Below are 19,174 nucleotides of genomic sequence, written 5' to 3'. Positions count from 1 at the left end.
GTTTCAGTGTTGCGGACATTTGAAAAAGAAAGAAAGAAGAGGTCCATCCAGCGCCACAACCGACTGAAAACTGATGCAGAATAAGCTTAACATTGCAAGAACACCGCTACAACTACATCGATGGCATTGTTTCACGAAAGGGACGCTGTGAAATATGCTAAGCCAAGCCCAATTTGAGGAGGGAACGGAAGAAACTGGTACATAAGAAGCCGATCAATGAGTTAGCGGTAAGAGGGAAAATAGAGGAATTCCAGATCAAGCTACCGAACAGGTATTCGGCTTTAACTCAGGAAGAGGACCTTAGTGTTGAAGCAATGAACAACAGTCTTGTGGGCATCTTTAAGGAATGTGCAATAGAAGTCGGTGGTAACTCCGTTAGACAGGATACCAGTAAGCTATCGCAGAAGACGAAGGATCTGATCAAGAAACGCCAATGTATGAAAGCCTCTAACCCTACAGCTAGAATAGAACTGGCAGAACTTTCCAAGGTAATCAACAAGCGTAAGACAGCTGACATAAGGAAGTATAATATGGATAGAATTGAACATGCTCTCAGGAACGGAGGAAGCCTAAAAGCAGTGAAGAAGAAACTAGGAATTGGCAAGAATCAGATGTGTGCATTAAGAGACAAAGCCGGCACTATCATTACTAATATGGATGAGATAATTGAAGTGGCTGAGGAGTTCTATAGATATTTATACAGTACCAGTGGCACCCACAACGATAATGGAAGAGAGAATAGTCTAGAGGAATTCGATATCCCACAGGTAACGCCGGAAGAAGTAAAGAAAGCCTTAGGAGATATGCAAAGGGGGAAGGCAGCTGGGGAGGATCAGGTAACAGCAGATTTGTTGAAGGATGGTGGGCAGATTGTTCTAGAGAAACTGGCCACCCCGTATACGCAATGCCTCATGACCTCGAGCGTACCGGAATCTTGGAAGAATGCTAACATAATCCTAATCCATAAGAAAGGGGCCGCCAAAGACTTGAAAAATTATAGACCGATCAGCTTACTGTCAGTTGCTTACAAACTATTTACTAAGGTAATCGCAGATAGAATCAGGAACACCTTAGACTTCTGTCAACCAAAGGACCAGGCAGGATTCCGTAAAGGCTACTCAACAATAGACCATATTCACACTATCAATCAGGAGATATAGAAATGTGCGTAATATAACCAACCCTTATATATAGCTTTCATTGATTACGAGAAAGCGTTTGATTCTGTCGAAACCTCAGCAGTCATGGAGGCATTACGGAATCAGAGTGTAGACGAGGCGTATGTAAAAATACTGAAAAATATCTATAGCGGTTCCACAGCCACCCTAGTCCTCCATAAAGAAAGCAACAAAATCCCAATAAAGAAAGGCGTCAGGCAGGGACATACGATCTCTCCAATGCTATTCACAGCGTGTTTACAGGAGGCATTCAGAGACCTGGATTGGGAAGAATTGGGGATAAAAGTTAATGGAGAATACATTAGTAACTTGCGATTCGCTGATGACATTGCCTTGCTTAGTAACTCGGGGGACCAATTGCAATGCATGCTCACTGACCTGGAGAGGCAAGGCAGAAGAGTGGGTCTAAAAATTAATCTGCAGAAAACTAAAGCAATGTTTAACAGTCTCGGAGGAGAACAGCAATTTACAATAGGTAGCGAGGCACTGGAAGTGGTAAGGGACTACATCTACTTAGGGCAGGTAGTGACCACGGATCCGGATCATGAGACGGAAATAATCAGAAAAACAAGAATGGGCTGGGGTGCGTTTGGCAGGCATTCTCAGATCATGAACAGCAGGTTGCCATTATCCCTCAAGAGAAAAGTGTATAATAGCTGTGTCTTACCAGTACTCACCTACGGGGCAGAAACCTGGAGGCTTACGAGAAGGGTTCTACTTAAATTGAGGACAATGCAACGAGCTATGGAAAGAAGAATGATGGGTGTAACGTTGAGGGATAAGAAAAGAGCAGATTGGGTGAGGGAACAAACGCGAGTTAATGAAATCTTAGTTGAAATCAAGAAAAAGAAATGGGCATGGGCAGGACATATAATGAGGAGGGAAGATAACCAACGGTCATTAAGGGTTACGGACTGGATTCCAAGGGAAGGGAAGCGTAGCAGGGGGCGGCAGAAAGTTAGGTGGGCGGATGAGATTAAGAAGTTTGCAGGGACGACATGGCCACAATTAGTACATGACCGGGGTTGTTGGAGAAGCATGGGAGAGGCCTTTGCTGTGCAGTGGGCGTAACCAGGATGATGATGATGATGATGATGATGATGATGAAGCCCAATTTGCAGATTATGCCGCAGCTGTCCCCTTGTCGTTGTTTGATAAGCAAGGAGAACAAGGAGCACTCCCTGGATGGACTCGATTTTTTTCATTGGGGGCAACTCCACGAAGCCAACAGGCCAAGGAAAGCCACAGAAAGTATAGAAGAAATTAACAGTCTTAGCTTTCATTGAAATGTAGAGATAATACGAAAAACGGAAATGACATTGGAATAAAAGGCATCTTGCCACCCTTGAGAACTGAAACAGAACACAGGCTTCGGAGAGCGAGAGAGAAGTTGATTTGGCGTCGCAGTGATGCCTTTTTCCTTCACGCAACACCTGGCGCGCTACTACAGCAACAGGTTTAACTTTTCACCCGCTCGGCTCCTTCGAGGTGCGCTGGTGTCATGCCATTGCAGTAAATGGGAATGTAGGTGCCGGCCGCTAATACAGACGCCGGACGCCGAATTCTTCACTCAATCAGCCGTTGGACGCTTTCGCATCGGTAACCTCCGTCATGTGGAAATTCAGGTTTCATATACGTGCAATTGTTTGTTTTTGTGTGTCCAAGGTGCGGGGTTAGGCTCAATCGGACCCATGTCTTGTTAATCGGTCTACATTTCCTTGCTGTTCTGTCTTTCTCTTTCTTGTCACGTCCTCGTGGCGCTCTGAATATCTTCCACGACACTTGCGCAGCCAATAAAACGAGATTTCATCACACGGGTATCGATCCCGTCAATAAACCACCTGAGCTTCGGCTGGATGGACAGCCTAACCTAACGCAACCTAGCCTCAACTCCTGTAACATAATGTAACGTAAGCTAAACTAACCTAGCCTGACATAAACACTAAAAACTACTCTGTGTAGGCAGGTGTGTCACCAATGAACTATTGCAGACTCACAAGTATCAATTTCCTTCTTCATGTCAAGCGACACTGACCGAAGTATACTTACGGCAACTAAAGGTTAACATGTACCAAAGTGCCGACGTATGCTCTGTAGCTTGTATGCCCTACTTCGTTGTATTCGCTATTGCTCGTATGTTACACTATACTTATTTCTCGTATTTCATGGCTTACAGCGTTAGAGATAATTGCATTTTGTTCGTTGGTAAGCTTCTGATTCTACTCTTACGACTTGATATTTCGTTATTCTAATTTCGTCGCGGGACGATGGAACTGCGTGACACATCTTGCTACTTTTTCACCCTTCTTCTGCTTCCTTCTTCAGTTGTACAGAGTCTCCTTTCTTTCTCCATCCATCCTTCTGTACTTCGTCTGCTACGTTTGTCACTCAGCATGTCATATGCCGAGCCTCGTTCTGCGGGCCGCAGCCCGTCCATCTATCTTCCCACGTGTCATTCATCTCTGTCTCCCTTTCCCAAAGGTCCTCGCCGTCACACAAACGGTCAAGCCACTGGTAACATGTGTCAAGCAACTGTCGGACTGGCTTGGAGAAGATGAAATGTTACAGTGTTTTACGTATGGCGTAGACGTATTAGTATACATGTCCGCACAACAGAATGACGAACAAATGTATGTCGTAAGTGCGGTGTCAGTGACAATTTGGGAGATCTTGTTTGATAATAGTCACGTTAGCGCTAGTTAAATCAGATTTAATGATGCAAAGGCAACTTAGGCTGTGCTGCGCCAGCCACAAGCTGTTAAAATGTCAATATTAAAAGCAGCAAAAGCTGCATCGCTCAAAAGTTTATTCAAATATTCAGTTTCGTCTAGAAAACTCAGGACGTCCCTCAACTGTACAAGTGCATTATCTCATAAATGTTAAGTGGGAAGTAAAAGTATTCACCTTTCTGTATCATTAATGAAAGCATTTCCGCCTTTTTGTTGCAATATACTGGTATGTAATTAATATGTGTACCAGTGTTAACCATTCGTGGCATCTCTTGCATGGTGGTTGTTATTTTTTGTTAGTAAAAAGTCCTTTGTGAGGTGCGTCAGCACTTTCCGAAGCGGACGTATAATTATTTCAAATAGTCGCCGTTTCGCCAGAAAGGCGAAGCACCGATTGAAACAGCAAATTAGCAGACATCTACACGAAGTAAGGATAGTAGTTTTATCGGCCATATAAACTTGGAAACATTCGCTTACTAACCATATTAACAAGCATGGTATCAGCGCGCACAGACAAACATGAATACATTGCACTCGATGACAGCGAACACTTGCTGTCGAAACGCTTGCATGAGGAAGCGCGGCAGCAGCAGCGAGCGAAGTGTCTTTCGTGCTGTCTATCACCTCAACGCAAGCTGAGCGGCGAGAACACAGCACGCACTATGGTATGAACCGTCTGCAGTTCGCTTTTAATAAGCTGCGGCCCCAGCGGGCGTGCGCGGCCGCGCGGGTCCCCCAGAGCAGAACGTGCCTCCTCTACCTACCCTGCCACTGCTGCCTCCCCGCTTTCTCCCGTTGCGAGCGCGATATTGAGCCACGATTATCGGGTCCCCTTGCGCGCGGCCGCGAAATACACAGTTGCAGCCGAAGAACAACGCCGCACCACCGCGTTACTCCTCCCCCCCTCCCCCCCCCCCACACGGCCTTTCGCGCGACGGAAGTCAGCGCCTTTCTCCTCGGCTTTCCGCCCTCGCGCGCCAGATTGAGCCGCGATGGTCGGCTCGCCTCGCGCGCTTTCACTGGCACATACAGCAGACGGCGTGCGGCAACGGTGTTCTTGCCCTTGTACTTTATACGGAACATCACAGCGACGCCTGCGTTGACACCGACGACAAAAATGAACCTGGAATGTCGATATAATTGCTATCACAATAAAAAAACCGTTCTTTGTGATTGGACATGTTCGTTTCGCCAAGCATAAATTTAGTGTGTCTGGTGATCGTGACCAACGGTGACAGTAGGTCCGTGCTCCTTGTCTCTCTCTCTCTCTCTCTCTCTCACGTCATCCATAAGTGCTTCTACAACGACACTTGCTAATACGCTAGCCATATGGCACGGTACTCCAGCAGCAAGGAAATCAGTCAAAGTGGGTTTAACAGAGGGTAAGAGGGAGGAAAGCGGGGAAGATTGATTTTAATGGGACCGCGTTAGCCCAACAAAAGATCTACATGGGACCTGCATACGATGATGCTCGAATAGCTGTTGGACCGCCGATTCTACGGATGCTTGCCATCCGCTGTTTCATCGATAGCCATCGCTTCAAGGGCCGAATTGGCGAAGCTTATCCCTCGCAAGGACTCCGCATTTGGTTGGCCGCCTATACGCTGTAGTAATAAGTCAAACAACATGATTTGTGGTATCTCCTCTTATGAATAGAACTGTAAGAACTCTCGTTTAGGGAACGTAGCTTCATGTCTTACGTTGCTGCTCACGTCTTCATCTTTACTGCTCCGCGTTATTCTTTCAAAGCTCGCTGGTTTATAGCCTCCCGCAGGCGAATTCGGATACTTACCTCCCAAGCTCGCGGCATGCACGTGGCGGCGGCAGCGGCAGATGCAATATATTGATCGATGTCGGCGCTAGTTACTTACTCGAACATTGGCTTCGTTTTTGTTTTTCTTTTGCCTTCTACTGGCGCCGTTTTCTCCGACGTTACGAAGAGAGCGGCCCGCAAGAATATTGTGGCCGCACCAACACTCCGCAGACTTTTCCGCTTTTCCATCGACAGGGAATGCGAGCGATATCGAACGACCAGACGCGGCCCATGAAGTTATCGGTGGTGGAGAAGGAACGCTGGGAGGGGGAGGGGGGTTGTTACTTCGCGTTCGCTGTGTAACCCCCTTCCCCTTCTTTTCCAACTGCCAGCCAAGAGTTTCTGGCTCAGCCGCGGTCCGGCATCGGCGTCGTAAAGCGCTCACTCCGGTGTTATATGAGGGGAAAGGAAAGGAGCGAGGTCGGGCGTTGGGAGCTCGCAAAGCCGTAGTTCCGTACTCTCTCCCTCACTAAATACGCGCAGCACTCGCGAGGTCTGGAGCCCTCATCGACGAACGTCGGAAACAGAATCACAATATCCTTTTAACGAGGACGCCGAAAAAAAAAATACGGTTGGCGCCCGTATACGAAAAGCCAGTCATCATCACCGAGGCAGCAGTACAGCTCAGGACACAGCCTACCGGGAACCCTTCTTTACGTCATACCCGGTTCGATGATTAGACTGCCCCTATTGGCGGACGCTTACTTCAGGTTCCGCAACGCTGTATGGTTTTAAGCAGGCAGGGCCTGTGGGGAGCTGCACTCCCGAGGGAACGAAAGTGGATGGCGAGGAAGAGGGAAAAGCAAGCCTGGCAGCAGGGATTTCTGACCTTCGCCGGCTGACCGGTGGGAGCGTCTTCTTCGGTTTCTTTTATCGCTTCGTGTCGCATTTAATGGGGGAGAAGCGGCAGATGACGAAACAGGATCTTCGACCTCTCCCGAAAGCCACTCTCGCTCCGCTCCCCTATCCTCCCTACTCCTCCTCCTCCCCCAACCTCGTTTCTCTCACGGCCGCCTTATTTATTAACATAAAATATCTCCGGCGCGGGTCTCACGGCGGATCGCTTGTAAAACTCGTAAAACCAAAGTTTATTGTCGGACCCTCGAGCCCACACGCGAGTTGGGCGCCGAGTCCTGTGAATAGAAGTGAAAGTGCAACTCACGGTACGGAGGAAAAGGTGGGAGATCTGCGAGACATAAAATAAAGAGAAAAGTAACATAAGTAATATAAGCGGATGAAACTAACTGCAATGACGACCACGACGAATGTTCGGTCAGTAAAAAATATATATATACACGAGGGGGTGGGGGTCAGAAGGTATACACACACACGGTGTGACCTATACGTCTAACTGGAAGAAGAAGGCATACGTTCGACGAGGGCTGTATCGTAAAAAAGGTCCGGCAGCCTTTAATACATGTGTGTTTGTTATATATGTCTTTGTGTGTCGTGTAAACTTGCGCTTACGTTCGTGCCCTCGTCTTGCTTTTTAAGTTTACTTTTTTTAGGCCTATCTCTGGTTTTCCACGAGCCCTGCTGTGTACGTGGGCGCCGTGCAGCATTGCGCGGTGTCTGGTTTACGATCAAGTCGTCTCTGCTGCGTCTTTCCAAATATATATATATATATATATATATATATATATATATATATATATATATATATATATATATATATATATATATAGGGGGAAACGTTCAATGTTGTACTTATTTCCAGCCGTTAAGCGTTTCTTGCTCGTGCTTCTTTTATGTGCCGCTTTTGACGCAGACGTTTCAGGTAAACACAAAGCGCTTGGAGGGGAAGCTCTCCGCCTCTCCCCTGGGTGTAGTGCTATTCGAACGCAGCAGCGAATTGCCTCCAGTTTTGCACCTGTTCTTTGTAGAGAAAAGGCTTGTTCGCGCCACGATAGATAATGTCGTAAATTTGGCAATATTTGAAGCTTCGCGAAATAAGTCTGAAGGTTCATTTGTTTCAGCGTTACGGTGGTATCAATGTATCAAGAACTTATATCAATATAGCAACCGTCGATGACAGTGAAAATTGCAGAGGACGAAGAATAGGGGACCGATTTTTTGAAGCTCATCGATCGTAAGCCCTGTTTGCCCATTGGCCTGCGAACTTCACTAATAACATTTTCGATGACATGATTGACTGGCTTTTTTTTTTTACGAATTGTTCTACTATCGGGGACCTTTTATGCGCATGTTCAGCTACTTCAGCAGTCTTTGGCCAGCCAAAGGTAACAACCGGACATGCGCTTAATGGAACACTGGCTATGTTTGTTTTTTACCGACCTGTTAGAGGACTGAATGTTTTAGCAGGCAATTTGCCCACAATTCAGGCGTAGTTTGCCAGAAGAACGAACACAGCATAGTAAACACTCGCATGAAACATACACATGCGTTGGTATGGATGCTTTATGCAACTCGGTTTCTGAGGACAGTTGGTGACGACAATGTTGCTTCGATTCTTTCGCGCAGGTAGTGGACACCGATGACTCCGAGAAGCCGCTTCCAAGCCATTCGCCGCTATGGTTAAACCTCCAAGCAACCTGACAGCTGTCAAGTGAGTACCGTGCACTTTAGGTGCATATCGTTTTGATAATTTCCTCGAGCTCGCCAACATGTGCTCCAGTGTTAGATTATGGTGAAATGAATTGCAGACGACACGTGACACTTGAGCTCTGAGGGGTCGCGTCACGCACTATATACCGACAGCCGGCTTTACATACAGTTAAGGCTCACACCGGTGACTGACAGCGGTCGCGCGACCAAGTGGGTCGCAACGGCGACCAGTCGCAAATGGTCGCAAACGGTCACCTTTCACGAAAAGCGGCTATTCTGGGCCAGTCGCTCGCTGCTCGACTTTTCAGTCGCGCGACCGTGGTAGCAAAGCTGCTAAACCAATCAGCGGCGCGTCGAAAGTCATGTTAGCGTGTGTTTTATACCAGCGTCCTCCTGCGTCTCGCCAAATACAAATTCCACGCCACCATGGCAGACTACAGGAATGTGATTGCAGAGTCCACGCCACCATGGCAGACTACGTGAATGTAATTGGTGGCTTGCCTCGTGATGCTGGGGTGCAGCTAGCAGTTTCAGCAACGTGTCGAATTTATAGCATTCGCAGGAAACTAAACAGCAGCAAAAGAAAGCACAAAAGTTATGCACCGATTCTCACGCAACGCGAACTAGAAATTACAACTCACTCTCGATATTACTCCTCATCACGCGCGCGGAGTTCGAGCAGGAGGCGGCTTTGTGTGGCCGGCCACTTATCGCCAACGGCGGCAGGGGCGCGCGCACTATAGCGTCGCTTTTTCTTCGAAATCTTCCGCGCTGTCACAGCTGACACCACGCAGGGTACAGCACGTCAACACAGTGACGACGTCTTCCTCTTCGCTCGAGTCAAACGCCATGACTGTTGCCCGAACGCGAAAGCAGCGAAGTGCGTGGGAACTGCGTAGATCCCCGGAGTTCTCGCTGAAAACGATAATCTCCGGGATTGTGACTTGCAGGTGTGAGCATCGGTCGCGTTCAGTCGCTTTCTAGTTGCCAGTCGCAAATGGTCGCTTGGGTGCGTAGAAATTTATTGGCAACAAGGATCAAAAGGTCATTAAGCTGTCAAGAACCCACAGTCCCTGGCAGGCTCCTCAGCCCGCTGGACGACGCTATGTTGTTGGTCGGCGTCCAAGTTGAGCAGAGCAGCCTCCCAATCCTTGGTATTTAACATGGTCGCGCGACCCCCTCAAGTCGTAGGTGGGATTGAGCCTTTATTGTCCTCCGAGTGGTGGGGACAGTGAGCAGGAAAGGTGATCGCCTGCACTGTTTTGTCAGGCTATAGGACTCGCCCGGAGATTAACTCTGAGTTGTCACTCTATTTGTTAGCGCGACGTAATCATCCGAGCAGACGGTTACGACTTGGACGAAGTAGACAGAAGGCAGCGTCTCGTCGCGTGTATTCGCCATTACTTTGCCCTCGTCGTGTCGTTCGTTTGTGCTCGTTTTGAAAATGAAATCGTTGCTCCACCCGCGCGACGTTGCGGCTACAAGCTATATCGGGCTTCTTGCTACAATAGGCCGTCTTCAGTCTCGCCTTGTGATTCAGTGATGCGCGGAGCGCTGGATTCGCTATGTTCGAAACGCAGCTTTTACTCGCACTACATGTTGGGAAACGCCGCTTTTCGACATGGATTGGTCTGTATTACCTCAACACTGGAACATCATGTTGCGTTGCTTCTGATCGGCCCCACGAAAGCTCCTTTTCACGTGAAATTTCAAAACCACTCAACATAGTAACACTATGGCGTGCACTGTGTATCCATCCGAATTAATCGGTTTGTATACTTTGTTTCATCAGCTGCTTTCATATTTTGGGTAGTGTCTTTCTTCATCTTTCTTTTCTTTTGTGCGAGCGTGTGTGTTTGACCTGAGAAGCCACGAAATCGCGTTAGCTATAGAGAGCGCCTTCCAGAGAGCGAATTGGCATTCAAAAAAGAAATGTATATATAAAAAATAAATGAATGCAAGAAAATTATAAATGTTTGGCCCTCTAAATGATATTTCAAAGCCCGCTTGCGCACCCAGCGTTGTGAAAGTGGTCCAGCAACGATTTCCTTTCGGCAAACGTTGCAAAGTCCTGGCGCCAAGTTTTGATGAGGTGGAAAAGTCGGAAGCTAGATACGAAGAAAATACAAAAAGACGGTCAATACTGAGCCATAAAAAGACGTATTGCTTTTTTGTTTTTGTTTTTTTACGCTTAGTTTTCATTTACACTTCTGAGTCGTTACGAGCCGATCCGACTTCAAGCTTTTCGCCTAGAACAGAAAGTAAAGTAATAAACAAAAATAATCCGAAAAGACGACGTGAAATAAAGAAAGTGGTCCCGGACATGATGCAAGACGGTGTCGTGACCTCCCGTCTTTCGAAGGTTTTTGCTTACTTTTGTATCTTGTGAACTCGTTTTCTTCCTCTCCATGGCTTTTGCCCCAGTCACACGCGGCTGCATCTCTAGTGGGTGATGCATGAAATACTCACACACAAAGACACACAAAGGCAGCACACAAAGTCCCACATAGCGCATACACAACACTATTATACGAAGAACAATTTTAGAAGAATCGTTCTGGCGTTTTGTTGTTGCGCGTTTGCCATGATAGAGAGCAAATCAGACTGTAAGAAAGTTGAGGGAATCAATTGTGGCGTCCCTCTTATATATTGAGAAGGACTCATTTAAAAGCGTTGAGGTGGACGCTACCGTGGGTGCCGGCTGTGCAGCTTAACTTACGCATTTAAAGTAAAGTGACCGCGTATAATAAATGAAACAAAGTATAATGCAGATGAGCAAAACGAGAACAAGGTGAAAGTAGTAGCCAACGTCTCGACAGGTGGACTTGTCTTCTTCAAGGCGTATAATGCAGACGATATAAATGCGAGAGATACACACACAGGCAATTCCACAGCTCTATATACGTACATTATGAGCCATCTACGTTGTACACTGTTATAGCACGCACTTGACAATTCTCCGTTTCTGAATGAATTGATAATGCGCCATTACACTGCTATTAGTATCAATATACCACTTGACGATGCACTTTAGTCCACACAAGCGTACAGCAGGACAGTATATGTGCTGCTGAAAAAAAACGAGATATAACTTGCCGCTGTGTAGGAATGCGTAAAGCAAAGATCTACTGTACGTCTGTATGAACATACATATGCCAATAGTCGTGGCTTTTAGAAAAACAAACTTCGAGGTGATAGAGAGAGTTTCTATTTCATTCGCTCGGGTAATCTTTTTGTAAGCCCTGTGATCGGCCTGCAGAAGAAAACAGATGGCATCTTTGCTCCAGTGCAGAATGAACGTTGTTTCGTAGGCGAAGCGTGTCTGCATATTATTGATAGATACAGTGTTTAACTATGAGAACATTATAGACAATGTGAAGGCACAAGGAAGATAAAAAAGAACTAGGGAGCAAGACAGAGCCAAAGGAAGTGGGAGGCCGTTTAATATTTCTGAGACCTCAGAAATATTAAACGGCCTCCCACTTCCTTTGGCTCTGTCGACCTCAGAAATGAAACCGGCAGAGGAAAAGAAAAGACAATTAAGCGAGTGTCTAAGCCCGCTATCTGGAAAATTGCCCTTTCCAACACGGCGTTGCTATTCACAAAAGTTCCACGAAAGCCTGTGATGAAAACCAACGAGTAACGAGAAAGAAAATCAGTCTCTGAGGAACACAACAACAGTCGCTCGGTTTTCAATGTCGTGAAGCCTTTTCTCAGCAAATGTCGGAACGACTTGGTAAGGCTTGACCAATACTGACAACTGTGTGGAGACATTTGACAGAACATGTCGTTGTCTCCCACCCTTAATGCCCACGCTTCTTCCCCGCACACGTATACTTTCGCCGGGTGGGAAACAGACTAAAGGACAGGGTTGTAGCTGCGACAGCGATTAAGAAACAAGTGACCCTTCTACAACGAAGACGGCAGGGCAGAGTATAAGTACCATGACGGGGGGGGAAGAAAAAAGAAGGAGAGGGGTGATGGTAATTAAATTGTGCCCTCCATTTTGAGCATGCCGCGTCGGCGAGCCCATTTCTCGAGATTCTGCAACTCCTTGCGCGGGTTGTTGTACCATTCGCTTCATGCGGAGAAGGCGTTTCGCTGTACGTTCAATCTCATAGGTTCCGTGCAGTGTTGGTAATGCCAGCGCTCAAAGTAGGCGGGAGTGCCTGACGTACGAGCGCACGAGTGATGCCTGTTGATAACGATAACGTTTCACAATCAGGCGAGATGATTGAACAACAGGCGAAGGTGCTGAAGATGTTCATCTGGATCACGAATGAACATGAACAAGTCGTCGATGTACGCAAAACGGAAGCGCAGGACTTCCGTCAAGGTGCCAACGAAGTGATGCAGGTTTTGATTAGAATTTGCGTAGGTCGAACAGCTTGTGGACATATAGCAACAAAAGAGACTATAACGACGTGATTATCGCTGTTTCTGTCGCACCAGACGGCTCGACTATAGTTGTAGGACTTGACTATATGTAGGTTTATTCATTTGCTCACACATAGTAGACAATTTGGACGTGAGCGACTTAATGGTTTTCGGTGGTTCAATGCGTCGTTTGGTGCACGACTGCTGATTGTCGCTACAAGGTTCCGCGTGCCTTTTTGTAGGCACTTTCTTATCCGTTTTGCTTCGTACGAACAGTGGAGTCACGGACTTCAGAACCACCACAGCACCGAGGACCACAAAATTACGCAATAGATATTCGCGTCATGCGAGAAAGTAGCAGATTACGTGAATAAGGCAGTGCGGTTTTGTCGCATGCCTAAGCAGCAATGAAGCGTAGACTTTGAGCGCGGATGGTTCCCGCTGTTTGGAATTAAAGAACAGACTTAAGTGTATAAGCGCGTGAAGAAGTGATCCTTCAGGGGGGCAGCAGCGTGTAAATGGCTCCTTTTTCGTCTGACGTGAAGTCACAAGCGCTATTGAATTTGCGGAAATGCCGCCTTTGGGCCGGCATTTCCCCGAGAGAATGGAAGGCCCTGACTTTTCTTCCGAAGAGGTCGCGCGTCCTGACTGCTCAGTGGAGTACTGTGATGTTTGAACGCACCCCCCCTTCCTCCTTCCAATGCGCGGGCTGGCTGGCGGCGATGCATCGAAGTGCGCTGCACGGTACTACGTGGGCAGCGGGACTAAGTGAGTGCGCAGCACGCATAGATATACCCACCTCGCAGTTATCGTCTGTCAGCTTCGTTTATTTCGTTGGCCCGCCACAACGCGTCGCTGCTCGTACACAGGCTGCCGTGCTTCTGCGAAAGAAAGTTCCTTCGCGGATCCATCCGCGCCCGCTCCCTTGTCCTCCTCCCCCTCGTACAAACTACACAGCACTCACCGACGACGGCGGTGGCGATCGTGTGCGCCGTGCATTGTTTGGCCCGGCGTGCTTCATCTTCATTTGGCGCGGCGGACTGCGCAGGACAGCCTGGGGGACGAAGAGGCTGAGGACGATGAGAGATCCCGCCTCCCCTTCCGCCCACTCTCCGTCCCTCTCTCTCTGCATTTGCCCCCTCCCCCGTGTGAAGAGAGGAGGAGTCTGTACCCACTTGTGCCCCAGCGGCCGCCCAGTACAGTCGTTTAAGTTCGTTTATTCTGATTAAGCCCGCGCCTCTCGCTGTTGCCCTTTTCTTTCTTTACGATTTCGCCGTATAGTATTTAATGCGAGAGCTGAAAGCGCGCGGCTTTATCTGGATGTGAGAGCGATCAATCCAGCTTAATCTCTTACGGCTCGTTTTTCAATTTTGACTCGCCGCTAGTATACAAAGGTGAAATTTCTTCCTTCTTGGTATTCGAAAACTATAAGCGACGTTTAACCCGCTCTCAGGACTGGAGATAAACTTATAAAACGTGCCGAGCTTTCTTTCTTTCTTTTTTTAAAGTACAAACTTCAAGTGTGTTGCACGTTTGCGCATTCTGTTCATAACGGTTAAAAAAGGGGCGATTTCTCCCGGTAATGCCGTATTTCCTTTTCGAGAATTCATGTGTGCGGAGTTGCTGTACATGAGAATTGACAGTCAAGGGTATAGCATATGTTCAAGAGAAAATGCTTTGAGAATTTTTACCAGCGTACACTGCGTCGAACAACACGCATACTTGCACGTTTCACTCGCTTTGTGAGCATCCCAGTACTTTCACTCCCCTTCCCTCTTCCCCTTTGCAGAGTAGCAGCCTAGAGCACACTTGCCCAGGTCGACCTCTCTGTCTTTCCTGTCAATAAATTCTATTCGATGTATTATATTCGCCTTGTGAGTCTCCGTTGACTGAAACTAATGTTTTTCTGTGTTTGTGCGCTTTGACATAGCGGGACAACTCCTTTGAACTCTTCTTAAAAACCTGAGCAGGTCTGACTACTGCCGTTAAGCAATGTTGCGTAAAAACTTGCATGACGAATTAAAGCATTGCAGTGGAGTGGTTTCATGCGTACGAAAATTTGCAAGCAATAAACAAGACAACGTGTGCAACCACTTCACTCTAAATGTTTCCGACCTCGTCAATTGTAGATTTAATAGCAGAAAATCTACGAACACGGCAGGGCCGAAAAAGCACTTCCTTATCATCTTCGTTGAAGTCAGAAATGGTCACGAGAGCGTGTGCGGTTACCGCAATGACAGGCATTTGGCTGCCGATTTACGCCTTCGAGAAATGTGTTTTCCAGCTCTTTAACGTGCTATCAACAGGAGCCGCTTCATGTCTGCTCCATACACAGAGCATACATTGAGTAAAGTGGGATACAGACGATCAGTGTTGCTCCGATAACTGCCGTGTTGGCTTAGTTCTTAAAGCTAAGCTGTCTTTGCCTACCTTTTCGGGTTCTGTGTGGTTGCTGCTGCTTCTGGCTGCTGCTGGATCGGTTGATGTCTCGGCGGATAAATTTGTAATTACGTTTACGAAGCTTACTTGCTCGCCAAATGCAAGTACTAGCAAAATGGACCGGTCGACAAAGTAATGTCAGCAAGCGTCTCTCTCTTTTGAGCAATTATAAAACAAGTTACTACGTAAGACCTGAACACATAATGATGGCTCATAGGTGTCTCTAAAGCACACCGAATGTCTTAATGAAATAGGGAATCGTATTCAACGTGTTCTTTTATTCACTTCATTTTCTTTGATTTATTGATTTGGTATATGTTGTTCGGTGTGGACCCGTTCTGGGCCAATTCTCTCCAGTGAGGAACGCCACCACCAGGCGATGCAGACGTCGCACCTCAGTGGCGCGCGAGATGAGACAGAAGGAAAACGGCCAGCGTTTCTAGTGTGAAGTATGCCGCACGTTCCATAGAGCTTCCTGTATTAATTACTAGAGTGAACTCCGGTGCTGCGATCCTTCAGCCACCATAGGAATGATGGTTTGTGCATGGATTTCTTCGTGCTCGTGGCTTCAAACGTTATTGTGGCGTTGTTTATTACGTTTTATCTGCATTCATTGCCCTAAATTTCAGAGCATTCTATACTTGCATAAATGCAGAAGACCCTACGAGCACGCATTACCGCTACTATTTGAAGCAGCTTTAATTACCCACAGAAGTGGCCAAATCGAAGCGCGCCAAGCGTCTCCACGCGCTCGCTTGCCCGCGATATGGTGTTGATGAAGGTGTTCTACGCCGTTTGCAAATGCGTGCATCGCTGGCGCGCAACGGTTTCAACATCGGGTTTCTGTATGTATTAGACGTCCCGTGGTTGAATCCTGCCGTCGGGCGATTTTAATGGCGTTTATTGAATTATTTGTAACACAGCGCCTTGTCTAAAACGTAAGTTTACAACGACGCGAAGCCGCTTCAAGCCAGAAGGATGAAGTTTAGGGAAATCCATGCAATAACCGCCATTCCTATGCGGGATGAAGCAATCAGCTTGCAACTCCCCTTAGGCACTATAGCACGAGAGCTCCCTCTAGTAATCATTGTATGAAACTTTATGGTCCGTTCCTCTCGAACCACATGCACGCGCCACGGTGCGGTACCCACCCAGCTGTGCAGCAGGAACGTTATCGTGTTCAGGTTAGATTAGGTTAGCGTTAGGTTAAGTCAGATCAAACGCACAACGCTCACGCCAGCAGCGGAGGTCCGAACGCTGCCCACCGGCCCCGGTGCCGAGCCGATGGAGCTGAGCGCGAGGTCGCGCGTTCGCTCGGCTCCGTCGTTTTTGGAGGCAAGCGCATTGCGTACCGTCTCGCATCTCCGCGGAAACCTCCTAAGCCTTCACTCGCGTGCCGCGCTGGCAGCGTCGATACGGGGACAGCACGGCGGCGGCAGCGGCATTCACGGCGTGAATTGGCCTCGAGTGCCCATAAAATTGCTATCGCAATAGGAAGAAAAGAACATGTTTACCATGGTTCGGTTGCATGTCGGAGGACACCTCGTAGTTTAATCCGGAGCCTCTGCGTTGCCTTGGGTGATTATTCCACACAAATGAATGAATGAATGAATGAATGAATGAAAATAAATAAATAAATAAATAAATAAGATTTCTTAATAGTAGTTTCACCGAGGGACCAGTGGCCGAGGGCGTGTCACTACATGGGAGATAGGACTTGCCTTAAATTGAAAAGCCATGAGTGCCCGCTAGAAATTCGCAGTGCCAAAATATCTTGGAGCTGGTTTCTTTTCTTCGCAGCGGCCACGGGCTGTAGCGGACGGAGCTTACCCAGTCTCAGACGAAGTCGCGTTGCAGTTGCAAACCATCAGTGGGGTGAGAGAGAGAGAGAGAGAGAGAGAGAGAGAGAGAGAGAGAGAGAGGGGGGGAGAGAGGATTAATGTGTGGCGCCGCTTTGTTTGCCTCGCCATTCTGCATACAATACGTGATCTCGAAGGAAGGAAGGAAAACTTTATTTGGTCCTGCAAGTAGTGATAATTAACCGCTAAGCGGGCCGCTCCCACGTCGGGACCGGAAGGCCAAGCCTCACGGCCACGTCGTGAGCCTGCTGGACAGCCCAGAATTGTTCATCCAGGTCCGGGCTGCGAAGTGCAGACTCCCTCCTGGACGCACCCTTGATCGCCGAGTCTTCAATTCTTTCGCAAGACCAGAGCATGTGTTCGCGAAGGTGTCGGTGGTGAGCTGCGGGGCGTGGCCATTTCAACGTAGGAAATGGGGAAAACCACGAAAATCAGCGCTGTCGAAGTACGAGGGCATTTTGGATGGTCCTAGAAAGAAGAGTCGTAAGCGCAAAAAAAAAAAAAAAAACGTAGCCGGCCCTTCGACAGTGGTTAAAAGCAGGGCGACGACGATACCGACGGTGCCAGGAACAAGTTGAACTGTCCGAGAAAGCCTAACAAGCCTAGCTGTACGAGAAAGACAACAGCGGCGATGGCGGTGTAACTGCGGCATGGTGACGTCGACAACGCCAGCACCGCAACAACGAGACGACGTCGGCGCGACGACGATGGGGTACGTCGGCGTGATAAAAACAACAGCAGAACGGATTATGGGTGGGATTTCGGGTGGGGGCACTCTCCTTCCCGGGCAACTTCCTTTTGCCAAAAAAATTTGAATGATAATCATTATGATGATGATGATGACGACGACGTGAGACACCGTTAAATGTGGCTGAAGTATGCCATTGAGGAGCTAAGAACGGCTCAACGTGCCAAGCAGCGAAAAATGGTAGGCGTTACGCTGGTACATTAAGCCAGATAATTTATAGAGAGCTGACGAGCGTTAGCTTATATTTCAGTTAAAGAAATGAAATTTGGCAGCTGACCATGTTATGTGGAGAGCGGATAACGGTTGTCTATTCAAGTTACGGAATGGATGCCAAGGGAAGAGAAACGTACTCGACGACTGCAGAAAAGTACGTTGTGGCATGCCAGATCTGTCGCTATAGGCTGACCGCTCCAGAAATCACTAAGCTTTTTCTATCCCCACTGCCCGCTCTCTCTGTATAGGTGATGTGTGGAAATTAGGAAATTCGCGAAGTCAGCAAATATGTAGAGTCAGGTGGCGCAAGGCAGGAGTGATTGTAGAACTGTGGGCGATGCCTTCGTCCAGCAGTGGACGTAAAATAAGTTGCTGGTGATGTTGACAATGACGCCCTCTCAGCATGTGTCGGTGTAAAAAAAAAAAAGAACCAGAAAGACCTTGTACAGACTCGAGCGACGAGCCCGCGAAGCTACAGATTATACCACAGGCGGACCCGCCTACCGCCGTACGACCCAGCTAGCGTTTAGGCGAGATAGATGGAGAGCGAGGAGGACACTTCCCTCTCACTCCTCCGCTGTCGCCGTCGTCTCATCCGAGGCGACGTCGCCCTCGGAACCGACGGCCGAGTCGTTTGCCGGGGCGCAGAGCGGCGCGTGGCTTGGACTGGAGCCTTAATGCAATCAAGACCGATTTATGGAGCAGCGGAAGAAGCTGTAGAGGCGGGACGGGGGATGGGTAGGAGGGGTGGGAAGGGTGTAGCGCTGCGGCTGTTGCTACACAAGGAAGACGCGAGCTTCACGCTCCAAGTGCCTGGTCAAAGAAAAGACGGCGCCCTCTTGCTAACCCCTTCTTTCTTCCTCTCTGCACTATTCCTATCCTCATGCAAGCATCGTGGACCGCAGTATTACTGCGACAACGCCGGCACATGTTCGTTCTTCGACGTCGCGCCTCGCCTCGCGTCTGGAATTCCACCACGAGTTAGTTTCGGGCCGGCGTGGTTTTCCTCGGCACTTTTCGTTACACGTGCCGCGTCTACGCTGAAAGCACGTAAAATTTTATTAAAGGAACACATTTTTTGTTTGCATGTTTGTAGGTCGAAAGGTTCGCGCGGGCTTGGATGTTCTGGGAATTTTTGTTTGGTCTGCATACCGCTCCGATGTTATAAAATTTTGCAGCAGGAATGTAGACAAAGCTTCAGCGTCAGGGGTCTTAATACACGTTATCTAATATGAAAGTGTCCGTGTCAGTGC

At 48.1% G+C, this 19,174-nt stretch overlaps 1 protein-coding gene across 2 annotated transcripts in view; it reads left to right on the top strand.

The window, feature by feature from the left end:
- Positions 1-19,174, top strand: part of LOC142585204 (metabotropic glutamate receptor 5-like) — a 406,950-nt gene that overhangs the window by 140,304 nt on the left and 247,472 nt on the right. For both annotated transcript variants that reach the window (XM_075695766.1, XM_075695764.1), the window contains exon 2: positions 8,202-8,286. The gene's annotated coding sequence lies outside the window, so the exon portion shown is untranslated. The remainder of the gene's footprint in view (positions 1-8,201; positions 8,287-19,174) is intronic.

Source organism: Dermacentor variabilis, chromosome 6 (genome assembly GCF_050947875.1).
Source record: "Dermacentor variabilis isolate Ectoservices chromosome 6, ASM5094787v1, whole genome shotgun sequence".
NCBI classification, from domain to species: domain Eukaryota; kingdom Metazoa; phylum Arthropoda; class Arachnida; order Ixodida; family Ixodidae; genus Dermacentor; species Dermacentor variabilis.
This window is presented reverse-complemented; position numbering and strand designations above follow the sequence as displayed.